The following is a 19,287-nucleotide window of genomic DNA, read 5'->3' as shown; positions in this document are numbered from 1 at the left end:
CTTGTCCATAGTTATCATAGGTAGTAGGTATAGGAAATAAGAGGTAATATTTGGGCCCGTATCTCTCTCGACTACAAGTCTAACATTCTTTCTAATACACATTTCTTCTTAAGACATTTTTATCAACCACAAATCATTAGTAGAGGCTACTGATTGACCTTTGTACTATATTTGAACTAATTATATACAAGTAAAAAGATTTTGTAAAAAAATGCCATCTATTAACATTTTTAAAAAATGAATTTTCATTTCAGCATACAAAGGCCAAGGTCACCCACTGCATCCTGGGCCATTGCTAGAGTCTTGACTTTTATTTTGCCACTGGACTTCAATAACACTTCAGGAGAGAATGAGGATGAATGAAGCTCTGCCTCACTTAATCCAATGTACTTAAAAGTCAAGATATCACCCTTGTGATGTCATTGGTCCTCTTCCTGACCTGTTTAAAGGACAAACAGCAGCATACAAAGCTTCAGCTTACTCCTCATTGAATCCCCCACGATAAGTAAAAGAATCTTAGCAACAGTGAGTGTACACTCTAGTTATCCAGCCCAGTGGTTCTGAAACTTTTTGGTCTCAGGAACCTTTTTCACTCTAAAAAAATGATTGAGGACTTCGCTCACCCCCAAGAGCTTCTGTTTATGTGAGTTATATCTATTATCATTTACCATCTTACTCTTTACCAACTTACTATTACAAGAATAATTTTGACCTCATGGACTCCGTGAAAGAGTTTTAGGGACCTCCCAGAGGTCCTTTGGAAAACTGCTGCTCTAGAGTACTCAGTCCCAGAGAGGCAAGGTGTTTGCTTTAGGTTGGTTGTTATAGATGCTGTCCAGTGCTTTTATTTGTATTCTGTTGTTGCTGAAGATTATCTTCATTTATGTAGTTTGTATTAATTAGCCATATTCTTTTAGGGATGCTTTGTATTCTTTCACTTGATGTATATATTCTCATATTTCTTTGAAGCCTTGTTATTTTTTTATGGCACAGTAATATTCCATTAAATTTATATGTCATAATTTGTTCTGCTATCCAGTTGTTGGGCACACAATTTCTTTCCAACTTCTTTGCTGATATGAACAGTACTCCTTTGAATATTTTGTACAGATATGTCTTTTGTTTTTTTGTAACTTCCTTGGGGTATAAATCCATAGTAGAATTGCCGGGTCAGATTTTTTTGTAACATCTTAGAGAATTCCAAATTGTTTTCCAAAAATAATTGGACCGTTTTACAGCCCTAATATCAGTATTAGTGTGTTTGTTTTCCCACATCCCTGCCTATATGGAGTTTTTCCATCTTTTCCCCTTTAATGGATATGAAGCAATTCAGAGTTTTAATTTGTATTACTATATAGTTTGCCTTAGTTCTATTTAGTGTTAAATCATTTAATTGCTTTGAGGAAATGATTTCTTCAATAAAATAAACTTCCCTTCCCCTCTTTCATCCTTTCCTCTTTATCTTTCCCACTGTTCTTGGGAAGTAAGGAACTCAACTAAATAGAGGATTTTGGTTCATTGGTTCTTTCTCTTTTTAAAATAAAGGCTCTTAGTTTTATTATTTCATTTGATGGTCATTCAATCTAAGTTCTGAGAAGTAGAATCAGCCTTGTTTTCCATCTACTGCAGGCCCCTCAATTTAAGAGACAATGAATTGGAGAATGCCCAGGGACAATGTGATTTGGGGGGGGGGTCATGAAGTAATGTACAGTGAGATTCAGAGATGGGACCTGTAACCATAAATTCAGTTCTTTTCCCACTGCACCATGCTTCCTGAGGATTCAAATTCCAAATAGTATTCTTTGTGACCTAGGGTAGATTGCTTAGTCTCCATTTCCTGATTTGTAAAATGAGAGGATGGAGTAAATAACCTTCTACAGTCTGAGTCTGTGAAATGATATAGCCAAACAATTTGTAGTGGTGAACAGAGCCTTGATTTTTTGTGGTAGTAGCACTTTGCTTTTTGTCACATCAATTAATTAATGGTAGTGTTGCATAAATATGTTAACTACCACCCATGTTTAGTGTTTAATGAGTGCTTTTTTATCCGCTAAGCTAATTTCCTGCCAGAGTCACAATTAGTGGGTGAGATTTTATTTTTCCATTGTGTGAGTTAAAGATGTGAATGTTACTTTTTGCAAGCACAGTGTTTTGAAAAGTTATCTTAAGTGAATGTTTCTTGCATTTATAGAGCATCAATGAGCCCAAATTAATACCACCACTCTCTTTTTCTTTGCCCACCCCTCTGGAGGGAAAAAAGGTCTTAATTGTTTCTTGAAAGTAGCTAGAGCCAGAGTTTTTGTCCTTTTTTTGGGTCCTGGGCCCCTTTGGCAGTCTGGTAAAGCTATTTTTAAGTTATAACAAAAAAAATCTATGAGTACAAGAGAAACCCATTACAATGAAAAACATCTATCAAAATATTAAAATAAAAGTTCAAGACCTTCAGGTTAAGAACCCCTAAGTTAGAAGGGAATATATCTAGGATTCATCAGAGGGAATCCCTGGGAGGAGAAATAAAGGGCATCCCTTCTTCCTCCAATTAGAGTACTTTTGTATACCATAAGGTAGCAGGAAAACTATGTGGGATTTATTCATTTATTTACAGATATATGCTTTGATTTACGCTGTTGCTTTAAGTGCTTGGAAGATAGCCCAGCAGATTCCCTGTCTATTTAACAAAGCAAATCTTGTACCACAAAAGTGATTTTCAAATGTTGTCTGTCTGTCTATCTATCTGTCTGTGTGTCTGTCTGTATCTTTATATAATTCAATAATAGCAGAAAGAATCCTGAATGTAAAATCAATTAAATTCAACAAGCATTTTTGAATTGCCTTGAAGTTTGAGGCAGAGAATAAACATGACATTGGGTAGACCATGAGTCAGGAAGACCAGATTCAGGTATGTTCTGCCTGAGATACATAGTGACAGTGAGCCTAAGTGAATTAGTTCCTGTCAGTGCTGTGGCAGATTATTATTTGCAGAGCTGGTAATTATTGCTAGAGGGAGTTTGATCTGACAATTTCTTATACTAATGAAATCAAAGGTTCAGGGTGTTTGGGGGGGGAGGGGAATCATTGTGGGAGAAACTGAGCTAAAGATAAAAATGAATCCCTGGCCTCTAGGAGTTTATATTCCACTCATTGAGGGAGAGGTAACAATATGCTATTAGACAGTGAGACTTGTGGGGGGAGGGATATAGCCCTTCACAAAAGCTGTGACTTTACATAGAACTAATTCAGCTTCAGGGGTAGTCTGCAAAAATGGATAAGTTTTTGTCACTCGCCTGTCTCCCCAAGTTTATTCTGGGATAATTTCCAAATATAGTTTGGGAATAGCTCATATCAAGGCTCCCACAAACGTGAATGACAGGATCCTCCTCAAGAGATAACAGATGTGTATGGGTAGAGGACAAACTTTATTCTGCCCCACGGAAAATTCATAAGATCCATAGGATTTGTGGGAACCCATAATCACATGCAAAAAATCATTTCCTCATTTATAAAATGAATATGTTGGATTAAATGGCCTCTAAATTTCCTTTCAGCTTTAAATCTTCTGCTGCTATGATCTTTCTAGTAGAACTGAACTTGGAGTTGACATTTGGACCACACACTGATATTCTGGTGAATTTCTAATTCTCCCATAAGATCTCACCAAGTCCTTTAGGTTCTTTAATGTAATGGCCTCTCCCCTTCCCTCATCACACTCCTTCCTTAGGCAGACATGCTTTGGAGCCTCTAGATGGCACCCATTTCCATTACACCTCTGTTGTATGAATTGGTTGTTAAGTTGTGTCTGATTCTTTGTGATGCCTTTTTGGGGGTTTTCTTGGTGAAAATACTGGAGAGGTTTTCTATTTCATTCACCAGCTCGTTTTACAGATGAGGAAATGAAGGCAAACAGGATTAAGTGATTTGCCTAGGGTCACACAGCTAGTAAGTGTCTTGAGGCTGGATTTGAACTCCTGAAGATGAGTCTTTTAGGCCTGGCACTCTATCTATTGTGCCACCTAGTTTCCTGTGGGGAGTTATTATCATTTTTATGAATAACTCATTGTAATGGGGAAGAGGGACAGAGCAAGTTCTAATATCCTCTTCCTCATAATATGACTTTTGTCACAGAAGAAAACTTCAGCTAATTCCAAGAGGCATTTGGGAACTTCTTGCACTTGTAGAAGTCAGGTCCCCAAATACTGCAATTTGGTATTAATCTCAAGGCAACTCCATGGCTGATGCTGTCTGAGAAGTCACCCTTTTGTGATGGAAGGCTAGATTCCAGGACTGTGCTGCTTAGGAAATGAAGGAAATGCCTGTAAGTGGGAGGTTGAGATTCAGGAACAGTGTCCATAAACTTCACTTTTGGGCCGAGTGACATGCACATCTGCTTCTGCCATGTTCTTCAGAAGGAATTCTTATCATGGCTCCAGCTGATGCCATCTTTTGGACTAAGTCCATTCCCTGGTCATTGATATGTATGTGTAGAAGGGAAAACAGGCAGAATGTGTCCAGGAACTCCCTTTGCAGGCCGCCTGGAAAGCACATTCAACATATGTTGGTGCAGTGAGCTGTTATCCCCCGCTTGTCCCTCCAACTCCTTGAGAACAAAATCAGAAGGGAAAGAAAGAAAAGAACTGCATTCTGGTACCAATTCTGCCACTTTTGGGGGACAGATTGTTTAATCTCTCTGAGGTTGTTTTCTTCTTCATCTGTAAATTATGGGAAATAGTGACACTTCCAACATTTACATTACTGCTTTGAGGATCAAGCAGATAATGTACCTAAAGTGCTTTATATTATAAAGTCTTTATAAAATTGAGTTTAGTTTATTTTGTTTAATAAATCCTCTCATCTCCACCCTACCCCCCCTCTTCCCTCACTCCAGTTCCTCTGATGTGGGTTTGTGTGGCAACTGAGTCAGAGAAGTGGCTCTGACTTCATTTCCAGTGCTCTTTCTGCTATCCATATTGTGTAAAATGTATATATGTATATATAAATACATAATACAAAAGAAACATTGAAAAAATGTATATTATATCTGTACAAATACAATTGATTGAGTTGTAGAGAATTTAGCTTTTGATAACTTATGTGATTAAATTTAATTGTGAACCTTTTCTTATGGTAAATTGTTGGGAAAATAATCTGAAAATCACAACTTGAATTTTTTGTTCTTATTTTTTAAATTGATCTATATTTTTAGTATTCACTTTCATAAGATTTTGAGTTCCAAATTTTTCCCCCTCTTCTCCTCCCCTCAACATGGTATGCATTCTGAAATAGGTTATACATGTAAATCATATTAAACATATTTTCACGTTAGTTATATTTTGAAAGAAAAATCAGAACAAAAGGGAGAAAAACAAAATAGTATGCTTTGATCCACATTCAGACTCCATGGTTCTTTCTCTGATTGTGGATAGCATTTTTCATCATGAATCTTTTGGAATTGTCTTAGATCATGGCTTTGCTGAGAAGAGCTGAGTCTATCAAAGATTATCATTGCAAAATGTTGCTGTTACTGTGTGCAGTATTCTCCGTTCTGTGCACTTCACTTAGCATCAGTTCATGTAAGGCTTTCCAGGTTTTTCTGAAATCTGCTTGCCCATCATTTCTTATGGAGCAATAATATATATATACACCATATATATATATTCACACCATAACTTGTTCAGCCATTCCCCAGTTGATGGGCATCCCCTCAATTACCAGGTCTTGGACACCACAAAAAGAGCTGCTATAAATATTTTTACATGTGTGAGTCCTTTTTCTTTTTCTGTGATCTCTTTGGGATACAGACCTAGTAGTGGTATTGCTGGATCAAAGGATATGCACACTTTTAAAGTCCTTTGGGCATAGTTCCAGAGTGCTCTATAAAATGGTGGGATTGCATCACAGTGCCACCAACAATGCATTAGTGTTCCAATTTTCTGACATCTTCTCCAACATTTATCATTTCCTGTTTTGTCATGTTAGCCCATCTGATAGGTGTGATGTGGTACCTCAGAGCACAGCTTGAATTTTTGTACCCCTTCTAAGATTTATAAAGCACTTGTCTCATAACTGTTCTGTGGTGCTCTAAGGTAAGTGGTACAGGTACAGACTATTCCTGTAAGGAGCCTGACAGTCAAAGGGATTTTGAATTGGCTGCCACCACAAGTGGTAGAACCTGGATTCCAACCTATGTTTTCAGTCTCCCTACAGGAATCTTCTGCCCTTTCTACTGTAACAGGCAGCCTAGGCAACAACTGGAAGACATTCTTAATCATCGAGGTTAGTAATTGAGTTAATGGACATATTATTGGAGTGAGTACACATTGGCCTTTTAAGTTAAAAGTTAAAAAAATCAGAATTGGTCAGATTTTTCATTTCATTTGCTGAACTGCCCTACCCACTAATGCTCTCAGCTGTACTTGAAAAAGAAAGAAGTCTGATCTCTGCTCGTTATCAGTTGCTTTAATTAAACTCCTCTTTAGGGAAGTAAAGGGAAATCCTTTGCTGCACTGATTATAGGTCAACCTAGATTCTTGGAAAGAAAAATTTTCATTCTTATACTGTGCTGGGGCTTGGGGATACCAAGAGCAAGAAATGGTATAATCTTTGCTTCTCCAGGAGCTTATTGTCTACTACAGGGTCCTTAGAGAAATATAATAATACACAGTTAAGAATAATACAGAGGTTGAGGGTCAAATAGAGAGCCAATGCCTATTATAGAAAAATTTGAGGAATGGAAGAATCCCTTTTTACAAACATTATATTTTATTGATACATTGATGTATTTTTTTTTTTTTACTTCACATTTATTTCTGGATATAGCCCTCCCCCTATCCTACACAATGAGATGTCCTTTGTAACAGAAATTTAAAAAGAGAGACAGAAAATCACTTCACTAAAGCCAAACAACATACCAGTTGTCTGACAGTATTTGTCTGCAGTATTCACAACATTATTAGTTACTCACCTTTTTTTTTTTTTCAAAGTTCTTCACCTTTCTAAAGAAGAGAGGAAGAGTTAATTTTTTATCTCTTCTTGGGTTTAAGCTTGGTCATTATAGTTATACAGCATTCAGGGTCTTTTGTTTGTCCGTATGTTTTTGTTCCAAGATTTCTTTTTCACTTGGGATATTAGGGAATGGGTTAGGGTCAAATTAGCATATTAGCTGGGATGCTACTCACTTCTGAAACTTCTGCCACTCTGACTGCTTCTTCTCAGTATCCTTTGATCTACTCTTTGTGCATCGACTCAACCATCACCTCCATGATGACTCCCAGACATATATCTAACTCCATTCTTTCTCCTGAATTTCAGTCCCAAATCAGTAACTGCCTATTGTATACCTCTAGGTGGATCTCTCATAAGTGTCTCAAAATGTGTTAAAAATAGAACTCACTTTCTTTCCATCTAACCCCACCCTTTTAAAATTTCTTTATTTCTATTGAATGCACCATTATCCTTCCAAGTATTCAGTGTTTCCATCTCCTAGTCATCCACGACTTTGCCTTCTCTTTAACTATCTTAAATCCAATCAGCTGCCAAATCTTGTCCATGCTACCTCTGTACCAGCTTCCCTATAAACCCCCTTTTTGTGCTCCCAAACCACAAGTCTAGACCAGACCCTTATATGTTCTTGCTTGAACTACTGCAATGACTTCTTGGCTTCCCTGTCCCTAGTCTCTTCGCTTCAATTCATTTTCCACACAGCTGCCAAATTGATGTTGCTGAAGTGTGCCATAGCGCTACTCAAGAAATTTCAGTGACTACCTGTTGCCTCTTGGGATCAAATGCAAATGCCTCTGTTTGGCTTTTAAACCTCTTCACAATCTGGCAGCTTACCTTTCTAGCCTTATTACTCTCCTTCATACACTCTTATTTCCTGCTAAATTTGCTTGATGGTTTTGGAGTCAGAGGCCTTAGGTAAGTTACTTAGCCTCTTAGTCAAATTTTCCTTGTTTGTGATCCTTCTCTATGATATCACATCTGCCTGTGTGTCTGTGTTTGGGCTGCTTCCTGATGTCTCAACTCCTTCCTCACCTGTTTCTCTTAGAATCACTAGCTTCCTTCAAGGAGAGCAACCTTCCAGAGAAAATCTATAATTGATCCCTCCACTTGGTAGTGTTCTCCCAGAATTAACATTTATATATTGTATTGGATTTACCGTGTAAGCTCCTTGTCTTTGTAGTCCTCCATATTTTCACATTCCTCTTTTCATAATTACCTTTCTTCTCCTAGCACAGTGCCTGGTACGTAGTAAGCATTTAATAGATGTCTGTTGCATTGTATTGAAAGGGGAGTGGCCTGGGCAAACACACAGAAGTGAGAGAGAGCATGTTTGAGGAATAGCTTTCACTGGAACATACACTGTGTGAAAGCCGGTTATTTGAAATCAGGTTGGAGGTAGAGTCAGTAGGAGTTACTGTTGCTTTATGAGCAGAGCGATTACATGGTCAGACCTTTATTCAGTGAACATTATTTAGATAATTAAATGAAGGGGAGAGTAGAGCAAAGTCCAATGAGACTTATTATGGTAGACCACTCAAAAGATGAGAGTTTGAACTAGGGCGGTGCCACTAAAGGGAAGGAAAGGGGTTAGGTGAGAGAGATGTTGTAGAAGTATCAATAATGGGGTAATGGGGAGGAAAGAATCAAAGCATCAAAGAAACTTCTGCATTTTTGAGTCCCCAGGATGGTGATGCCATGATGCCAAGTAGGGAAGTTCCATGTAGAGAAAGAAAAGAAACAGAGTCACCTTTACTTTTACCAGAAGTTAAACAGAAGACAGAAAAAAGATTAAGCTCAGAGTCATTTTATTTTAGTTTTTGAAGTAAAATGATCTAATCCCCAACAGTGGCAAAACTTTTTCCTGCTTAGATTCTCCAGTTATTGTTTCACTTTATATTAGTAATAAGAGGATCATTAAATTTATTTCTTTTGTCAAATCTTTTAAATAAAATATTTTCCAACATATTTTTGCTTTCCTTCCCTTTACTTTGCCCATCTTTGCATCTTATGAACTGGTGGTATTGTTTTTGGTTGACACCACTCCTGTTTCTATTTGAGTTTGACACCACTAGTCTAGAGTTTAAATCTAGGATCACAACGCAACAGGTGAAAGTATTCGTCATTCACCAAAAACTGTTGGGGAAAACTGGATAGCATTTTGGTAAAAAATGGGAACAGACAAAAATTTTGTACTATATAACCATTTCTAAATGGGTCAATGAGGTATATATAAAATAATTTAAATTACATAAAACCCTAGAGGACAAGGGGTTGCTTACTTTGGAGGGAGGATAAATTCAGCTAGCCAGCAAGAATTTATTACTATGTGCCTTTCTGTTTGCTAGGTGCTAGGGATGAAAAGGAGAACCTGAAGCAGTCTCTGCCCTCAGAAGGCTTATGTTTTGTGAGGAGAAACAACATGTACATAAATTAGTATATACAGAATAAATTCAGGTGGCTTTGAGGAAGCTAGGCACTAGCAATTGGGGGAAATTAGAAAAGACTTTCTGTATTAGAAAGCAAGTAAACTGGATTTTGGAGAAAACTAGAAATTTTAGTATGTACGGATGAGAGGATTCCATTAGGTGTGTTGAAGCCCAAAGGGAGTGGGCTGTTGTATGGGAGGAACAGTAAAAAAACCCAGTTTAACTGGACCATTGAGTGCAAGAGGGGCAATAATGTATAAAAAGGTTGGAAAGGTAGGTCGGGATCAGGTTGTGATGGGCTTTAAATGCCAAATTGGAGTTTATATTTGGTACTAGAATTATTCCATAGAATTGATAATTAAACTTAAGGGACATTGACAACATTGTAGTAGTAGAAGATAAAACAGATTAATTTGTTTTTGTATATGTATGCATAGCTTTTGCACAGCAAAATGTAGTGCACTGTCAACCATAAGAATGAGACATTTTTGCATGCAACACTTCCGAGCAATCTGGCATTCAAAATTTATAAGGAACTGACACAGATTTATTAGTGTAAGAGCCATTTTCTTTTTGCTAAGTGATGAAAGGATACGAACAGGGAGTTCTGGAAAGAAGAAACATGATACCCATCATATGAAAACATTTTCATAATCTGTAATATATTGACACAACTCTGAAATTTCACCTGACCTTCATCAAATTGGCAAAGATAAAATTGAAGTTCGGAGCTCTTGGGTATTAGTAAACAGGGATGCTATTCCATATATTAAAGTTGTAAATTAGTCTAAACCTTTTGGAGAGCAGAATAAAAATAAACATTAAATTATGAAAATGTGTATACGCTTCAAGACTTAGTGATCCCACAGTTGGTATTGTGCCCCTAAGGAGGTTATTGACAGGAAAAAAGGAGATTTATCTGTACCATAATATTTCTAGCAATTAATACTCTTGGTGGTATCTTGCAATAAGTAAGGGTCCATCATTTAGGGAATAGCCAAAAAAATTAAGTAGATAAACATAATGGAATACTGTCTACCATGAAACAAAATGGAATATGAATTTAAAGAAATTTGGGGAGATAGTGATGCAGATGAAATGATAAGGAAAGAAATAAAAGAACAGTGTACGTGTATGTTGATACACTTATGTAGTTAAAAGACTGTAATAATAGAAAATTCATATCAAATATATAGTAAATGACTTTAGAAATGGATTAGGAAAGTAAAGACAATTTGAGTACTTTGAAACCAGTGTAAATATCCATTGAAATGTAATTAGAAATATGTAAATAAGGGAAGTTAAAGACCTGCCATCACTTAAAGTCTGTTTGTTTTTGTTTCAGTTTGCATGTTGTTTCTTCTGTTTTTTTTATGCCCTTGTTCATCTTTGAATGTTTGTATTTTTCAGTGGAAGTAAACATAAAATATATATTTAAAAAATAAGTAAAAGGCTGGCAGCAAAATCTTTGGGGCAGGACAGAAAAGGCAGGGCTTTTATATTCCCTCTTTTCCTTGACCCCCTGGGGGTGAGCATACAGGTCTGAGGCAACTCTGATTATCAGCCCTTCTATCTTTATGTTCCTGGAAATTAGGAAAACTAACAGCATCTCTTTCATTAGCTGAATGATCCCAGGTATTGAGACTAGGTTGATTGTGTCTGTGACAAATGAGGGCGTAAGAGATTCTTCCAGCCACAGCTGGCTAGTGATAGAACTGGAACTTGTGTTTCTTAAATTAGAGGTCAAGTGTTCTTTCTGCTGTACTAGCCTCCCGTTATCTCTTTAAAAAATAATTTCCTCCCCAATTACATGTAAAGACAATTTTTAACTTTTTTTTAACATTTTGAGTTCCAAATTCTCTGTATCCTTCCCTCCTGTTTACCTTTCCTGAGAAGGTAAGCAGTTTGATATATGGCCTATTCGCTTATTAAAGTAACATCAGATATAGAAAAAAAATTCCTTCACCGTTGACATTTGGACAACTGCAATCTTTCCAGGGAAGGATTAGGTTGGTTCGCTCCAGTTTGTAGTGTCCGGGTCATCCTTGATTCTTCACTTGATCTTTCCCTTGTTTCCAGTCAGTTAAAAGTGATTTTATCTCTACAACATTCTCTCAATTTCTTCTTTTCTCTTATATGACTGTTCTAGTTCAGTAACTCATCACCTCTAAATTCGGTAGTTATGTAGAGAATGGATTGGAGACAAGAGAGGATAGAATGAGACCAATTAGGAGGCTGTTGCAATAGGTCAGGTAAGAGGTGATGAGGATGGTGACTGTAAGAGTAGTTTGGCAACAGATTAGATCCACGGGGTGAGGCAAAAATGAATAGTTGACAATGACACTGCTTTGTGAACCTGGATCACTTTTCTTGCCAAACTGCCTTACTTGCTTGATATTCCATCTCCCCCATCTCTGGAATGTAGTATCTCATTTCCCCATCTTAGAATCCTTAGCTTCTTTCAAAACTTAGTTCTAGCACCACCTTCTTTATGAGGTTATTCTGATCTCTTCAGGCTGCTAGTGCCTCCTCATTACTTTGTATTTTATGTGTTTTTTTATCTTCTTATATGTACACATATTCTCTCTCTCAATAGAATGTAAACTTTAAAAAAAATTATTTTTAGTTTTCACATTCATTTCCATAAGATTTTGAGTTTTGAATTTTCTCCCTTACCCTCTTTTCTCCCCTTCCCCAAGATGGCATGCATTCTGATATAGGCTCTACTTATACATTCATATTAAACATATTTTCACATTAATCATGATACAAAGAAGAATTAGAACTAATGGGAGGAGCCAAGAAAGAAGAAACAAAACATCAAAAGAAAAGGAGAGCAAATAATATGCTTTAATCTGTCAGACTCCATAGTTCTTTCTCTGGTTGTGGATAGCATTTTCCATTGAGTCTTTTGGAGTTGTCTTAGATCCTTGCATTGCTGAGAAGAGTTAAGTCATCCATCATTGCATAATGTGACTGTTACTGTGTACAGTGTTCTTCTGGTTCTGCTCATTTCACTCAGCATCAGTTCATAGAAATCTTTCCAGGTTTTACTGAAATCTGCCTGCTCATCATTTCTTACAACACAATGGCATTCCATTAGAATGTAAATTTATTGGGAGCAGGAACTATTCATTTTTCTTCTGTTCTTGCCCCTAGCATGGTACCTGGAACATAGTAGGTACTTGTTGATTGATTAATTTTTCCTGGGAGGGAAGAGACAACTTAACAGAACTAAATCAGATTTACCTGGAAGAACTATTCTGGCCTTCTGCCCACTCTCCAAAGTCTCAATTCTGTCAATGAAAAAACAGTCTTTAAATCCACAATTTTGAAGATAAAAGCTTAAAATACAAGGGGTATAACACATTGATGCAAATTTCCACATTCAATCAGCAAGTGTCAGTGGGTAATAAGATGGTTTTCTCTTTTGATAGGGGCTGCATATGAGGGGAGCTTTAGGGTATTGAAATGGAGGCTAGTGGTAGGGGAGATATGCGGAGTCCTGTGCAAAAGGGATGTCAAGGAGAAGAATTATTTTGGCTGAGGTTCAATTTGGTTTATTTCATCTGAATAGGACAAAACTCTTTAAAGAGGTATTATTATTCACTGGTGACTGAAAAGGCTTTTTGTTAAAAAAAAATTATGAAGTTTGTGGTTTTTTGTTTGTTTTTAAATATTTCAGATTTATAAAAGTTTTGTTCCCAGAACATTTGTTAATTGAATTACCACTAAAGTGACCTATTTCTCACACTGTGGGATACAAAAGGAGTATAAGAATTTGGACTCTGTGTCTAGTTCAATTCAGTAAACACTTAAGAGTATTTGGAAGCTCTGGAAGACATTTGTTAAGATACGATTCCTGACTTCCTGGTGCATACTACCTCACAGGTTGGATAACTAATCCAAAATATGCTAAGTGCATAAAAGAAATTAGAAGCCAGTATAAGTGGATGGGCATTTAAATTTTAGCCCTGTCTTGAAGGATGGATTATCCATAATAATCCATTATTGAATTGGAAAAGACTAGGGCAGATTCATTCTAAGTATAGGTGTAGGTATAGGTAAAGGCCATTGAAGCGTTTTGAGCACAAAAGTGACTTGATCAGAACTTTATAGAGGGAACATTAATCTAGGGCTTTGGGTTGGGGGGAATAGAAGAGAAAGACTATATTCTTGCAGTCTGGTTTAGGAAATTGTTTTTATAGTTCCAGTCTGGTGGAGAAAAGATGATGTTGGAAGTAGAGAGGAGAAGAATTTCTGAAGTAGAACACACATGACTGAGTAACTGATTGAATCTTAAAAGTAAGGGAAAAGACAGTCAAAGATGACACCAAGGTTTTCAACTTGCAAAGTTGTATAAATGGTGGTGTCATTGACAGAAATAAAGAAGTTAGGACAAAGCTGAATGGGGATTACAAATGTGGATTTGAATCTGTCGTGTTTTGAGTTGAGAGTTTGTAGTATAAGAAAAAGGTCAGGCTTGGAAATAAGAATTGGGGATGTAGCAGTAGAAAGTAGTAACTGAATTACTTGATGGGTAGTTGTGCCCATTTGGGCTTTTCTTGGCAAAGATACCAGAGTGCCTTTCCACTTCCTTCTCCAGTTCATTTTATAGATCCAGGAACTGAGGCAAACAAGGTAAAGTGACTTGCCCAGACCAGATATGTCTGAGGCCAGATGTGAACTCAAGATGATGAGTCTTCCTGACTCCAGGCCTGGCACTCTATCCACTGTGCCACCTTGTTGCCCAGTAAGTACTAGGTATATACTATTGAATTTCCCTTGGTATTAGAATGGGATACCATGTAGGTTATGTAGGTTATGGTAATACATTGAACCAAAGTTTTTTTCCTAGTGATCTGAATGGCCTGATAATGGCATCTTTTCATTCATACTTTTCCACAAGAGATCAAAGCAAGTTTTAGGGGAAAATAACCCCCAAAACTACAAACTTTGTATATATTGGGAGGAGAATACTGGGTATGAATTTAAACCTGAGTTGTCAACAAACATTTATTAGGCACTTACTGTATTCCAGGCATGGTGGTAAGTGCTAGAGAAACATTTTGCAAAAAGCCCCAGTTTTTGAGGAGCTTACACTCGAAAGAAGGAAGACAACACATGAAAGGGAGATGAAAATGAATGGGGGAATGGAGAGTATCTGGTACCCATAGAAAACATGGAGGCAAAGTCCAGAGAATGAAAGATGGCAGGTCTGGGCCCTTCCTTGAAATGGAGCCTGCAGGAGGAGCTCAGTAGTGGAAGAAGGGGAGTTTCTAGGGGAAGAAGGAGAAGGCCACTGGAATTTTAATGGCAAAAGCCTGAGAGTAAGAGGGAAATATTTCAAGTTAATCTAATTATATCTCAAAACTAGAAATAAATGTTTTGCATTACACATCAAACAAGCATGTAGAAAATTACCAAAGGACTTCCCCAGCTCTCCATACCCCAACATTGTGATTGAATACACACATGTTGTATGTTATTTGGATTTAGCATAACTGATATCTAATTACAAATGAATAATTATATTCAATCTGAATTATGAACTACAATTATAGGTATTATCCAATTTGAGTTATTGAGTTGAATTTTTCAAGAGAATTCCAATCCCCAGAAGAAAGAGAAACTGCTGTTTTGGAAAACTATTAAATGAAAGAGCAGTTATGCCTATCTGTGGCCATGGGGTAAGTAACTAAAAGTTTGTTTTGTCTGGAAACTTTTGCTAAAAGGAATTTTGTTGAAGTTCAGGTGAATTTTCATAATTTATTTTCTTGTTCATGTCCTTGATAGTCCTTCCCTGAATAGTAATTTATTTCAGTGACTCTTCCCTTGTACTATGAATAATATATATGCAGCACTTAGTGTACATAATGCTTTTCTTTGCCCATAAAAATTAATCAATAATACATTCCAGACTTAATATCTAAATGTGGTGGTATAGCATTGGTTAAAGTTAATTTAATTTTTTTCATTTTTAAACTCTGGGGCTAAAGGGCTAGCTAAAACCTAGAGAAATGTTGAACGATTTTTCAGTGACCTGAGATCTCATGGGATGGTCCGATACGAAGCCTTCCTTACGTCATAGATCTTTGATCTGTGACAAATATAGAGCTGGGTAGACCAATGTGGCAGATTCCCCAGTGACTGTAGTAATTTAAGAGTTTTTACTTGACCAAGCTTTGGTTTAGGGCACTTTTTTTTTTGCTCTAGATTAGGGGTCAGTCATCACCTATTTTTATATGGCTTTTGAGCTAAAACAGTTATTTCTCTTGTTTGTGCACCAGATTTGGCCTACTGGCCCATAGTTTGCCAACCCCAGCTTTAGATGAGTACTACCAAATACAATTGTTTTGTAAACTTACCTAGTAATTTCTTGTCCTTGCATCTCATTTAAGTGACGAGAGAATCAGCTAATATAGGGCACAGCTTTTAAATTTATTTTAAAGCTAGGATATGTTCTGTCACTTGGAACCTTCTATAAATATAACATTTTGATACCACTGTGTGGAAATTAAGTTAATTTTAATTGTGTTGTTTCAAATAGCAAGTGAATCTGTTCCCACTCCTCTATTATAATTGTCATTCTCACTAAAATAGTATTGAAAGACATAAGTATGTTGCAGTTAAACAGAAGGGTCAGCCCAAGGTTTTCATCATAGGCAAGTAAAGAGTTGGTTTCATCCTACTCTCGTAGCAAGAAAGATCACTTCACGTGACATTTGATCTACTCTCAGGCAATCACACTGAATGTAACAGATCTCCATGAAGATAAGTAGCTTATAAACAAAGGGTGAAGTAGATAAAGTTAAGGAAGAACTTGACAAGATCTAAAGTAATGCTTAGTGACTTGAGTGTGAAGATGGGTACAGAGGAAAATGGTGATGACTATGCAAAATATTCACAACTTTCATATCTCTATGTATATATTAATTATTTTTATTAAGAGAGTATGAAGACACTGGACATGGAAAACACCCAATAGCATTACCTGAAGTGAAAATGACTGCATTTTAAGGGAAAATTACTTTGCCAGTGTTACTGTAGACATTGATGGAGGATTGACTGTGTTCAACCTGTTCTGAGTAAAGTCATTTTTAAATTGACACGAAATTAGAAGAAAAAATGAACATGGAACAGCTCCTCTAATTTGCTGTTAAACAAATACAAAACAAATACAAAAGAGAATGGCAAAACTATAACCATTTCTTTGAGAAACTTAAATGTTGCAAAATAGTCAACAGTGAGGGGGATCAGGGAATCCAGAAAGCCTTGGCCAGTAGACAGTTGATTTTGTCAAGCAGAAAGAGAGAGACAAGACTATTCAGGGCAGCACCAGTTAAGTGCTTCACAAACTCATTTACAAAACAGAGTAGTAAGTATTAGGCACCTACTGTATGCCAGGCACTGTGTTAAGCACTGGGGACCCCCCAACAAGTAGTCTCTTCTTAAGGAACTCAATCTAATAGAATAGCACACAACCAACTGTACCAACGAGATGTGGACACGATGAATTGGGGATAGTCTCATAGAGAAGGTACTAAGATTCAGGAGGATTGTAAAAGGCTTCTTGTAGAAAATGAAACTTCAGCTGAGACTTGAAGGAAGTCAGGGAAGCCATGAGGCTAAGATGAAGAGGGAGGGGGTTCCAGACAAGTAGAACAGCCAATGAAGACACTTAAGAGTGTTGGGAGACTGTGTGTCATATATGAGATGAAGTAGGGAAGTCAGAGTAATGGAGGGGAGTAAAGTAGAAGATTGAATAAAGTAGGAAGGGACCAGATTATAAAGGACTTTGAAAACCAAACAGGATTTTATATTTGATCCTGGAGGTAACATATAACTAGAAAAGGAAGTAGGCTAGGCATGTAATGAAAGTAAAAGAAAATGTATGTACAGCCCGAATTTTACATTATCATGTTCAAGGTTATTTTAAAAACAAAACAATTAAAAAATTCAACAACCCCAGAGGGAAAGCTTTCTGAATATTGCACAAAGCTACTATTGTGAAATTAGGGAGAGAATAAAGACAAGAATGGGATAAAATGAGAAACATGGAGGGATTGTGAGCTGCATGTATTGAAGAGATCTTGTATTTGTTTGGTAGATAAGTATAGTAGCAAATGTTTAGACGTTACTTGGGTTGATGGTTTTTAAGCATAAAAGTTTTCTTTTACATTTATTAAAAAAGGGAAAATATATTACTATTGCCAACTACAAACCAAGATAAACACAATTTAAAAAAGTAAATTATATATATGCATACGTATGTATGTGTACATCTATAGCTACTACGTATTGCTTGGACTAGTCTTGTACTTTAAAAATGTACTTTTAAAAATAACTAATAGTTTCTGACATTTGTAAATTTAAGTAAAGATTCCTTTACTGTATTTTTCTTTTGATCTTAACACTTGAGATTTTTGGGTTTTTTTGGTTTGTTTTTGGTTTGCTTCTTTGTGGCTTTTGTGACAAACTCAAAATTGTTGTTACAATCAGGAATTAAAACAGTAACGAAATAAATATTTTTGTATTGGCGCAATTACAAGCTTGCCAAATTGCAAAGGATAAAACTTGATCAAGTTGGATAATCTGGGTCAGATTTTAAGCTTAAGTGACTTCATGTTAGCACACAGATCCTCTCAGCTTTATTATTCTATTAACCCTTGAGTGATTCACTTTTCTTAGTACTTGCTATGGATGGGGAAGGAAAATAAGGAAAGCCAATTTTAAAATTATTTTTATATTTATTAGATTAATATTAAAACATTAATTTTATTTTTAGTTTTATGTGCATATGAGTGGAGATTTTGTGAACATAAGATCATTGTTAAATGGAATTAAGACAGGCATTTGCCATTCAAGACAAATCCTTTAGTAGATTCTAAGTACTTTTTACTTTGTGATTCTTGTGTTTTGGGGATTTGGGAATGTAGTTTGATGAAAAACTATCTTTGAGGTACTGGCAGGTACCAGATGGCCGATAAAACAGATTATTTTAACCCTCATCTGTTATGTTTGTCTGACAGGACTTTCTTACTGGCTTGAGCGAGAAAATAATTATAGCTTTCTTTCAACTTCATTAGATTTTTTTTAATATGAAGTCAAAATAGGGTCTGATAAATGCACCTTTTAAGATCTTGAATTTAGAACTGAGAAGGACATAAAGTTATTTAGTCCAAGTTCCTCATTGTTCTTTTTTTTTTTATTTTTTTTTATTTTTTTTATTTAACTTTTAACATTTATTTTCACAAAATTTTGGGTTACAAATTTTCTCCCCTTTTATCCCCTCCCCCCCCCAAACCCAAGCATTCTTATTGCCCCTGTGACCAATCTGCTCTCTCCTCTATCCTCCCTCCCTGCCCTTGTCTCCGTCTTCTCTTTTGTCCTGTAGGGCCCTATAGCTTTCTTGACCCCTTAACCTGTATTTCTTATTTTCCAGTGGTAGGAACATTACATTTGATCCTAACACTTTGAGTTCCAACTTCTTTAGCTCCCTCCTTCTCCACCCCTTCCCCTTGGAAGACAAGCAATTCCATATAGGCCAAATCTGTGTAGTTTTGCAAATGATTTCCATACTAGTTGTGTTGTATAGGACTAACTATATTTCCCTCCATCCTATCCTGTCCCCCATTACTTCTATTCTCTTATGATCCTTTCCCTCCCCATGAGTGTCGACCTCGGATTGCATTCTCCTCCCCATGCCCTCCCCTCCATCCTCCCCCCGACCCTGCTTGTGCCCCTGTCCCCCACTCTCCTGTATTATGAGATAGGTTTTCCTATCAAAATGAGTGTGCATTTTATTCTTTCCTTTAGTGGAATGTGATGAGATAGACCTCATGTTTTTCTCTTGCCTCCCCTC

General features: G+C 36.6%; 1 protein-coding gene and 1 long non-coding RNA gene across 12 annotated transcripts in view; both read left to right on the top strand.

Moving 5' to 3' along the window:
- The window catches only part of LOC140532832 (uncharacterized), a 35,904-nt gene extending 18,061 nt beyond the window's left edge, over positions 1–17,843 (top strand). Inside the window, exon 2 of the long non-coding RNA XR_011976693.1 lies at positions 255–17,843. This is a non-coding gene — a long non-coding RNA (uncharacterized lncRNA). The remainder of the gene's footprint in view (positions 1–254) is intronic.
- Positions 1–19,287, top strand: part of ABI1 (abl interactor 1) — a 106,816-nt gene that overhangs the window by 19,568 nt on the left and 67,961 nt on the right. The window lies entirely within an intron of this gene.

Source organism: Notamacropus eugenii, chromosome 3 (assembly GCF_028372415.1).
Source record: "Notamacropus eugenii isolate mMacEug1 chromosome 3, mMacEug1.pri_v2, whole genome shotgun sequence".
NCBI classification, from domain to species: Eukaryota; Metazoa; Chordata; class Mammalia; order Diprotodontia; family Macropodidae; genus Notamacropus; species Notamacropus eugenii.
The sequence above is the reverse complement of the archived record's forward strand: the minus strand, read 5'-3'. Positions and strand labels throughout refer to the sequence as shown.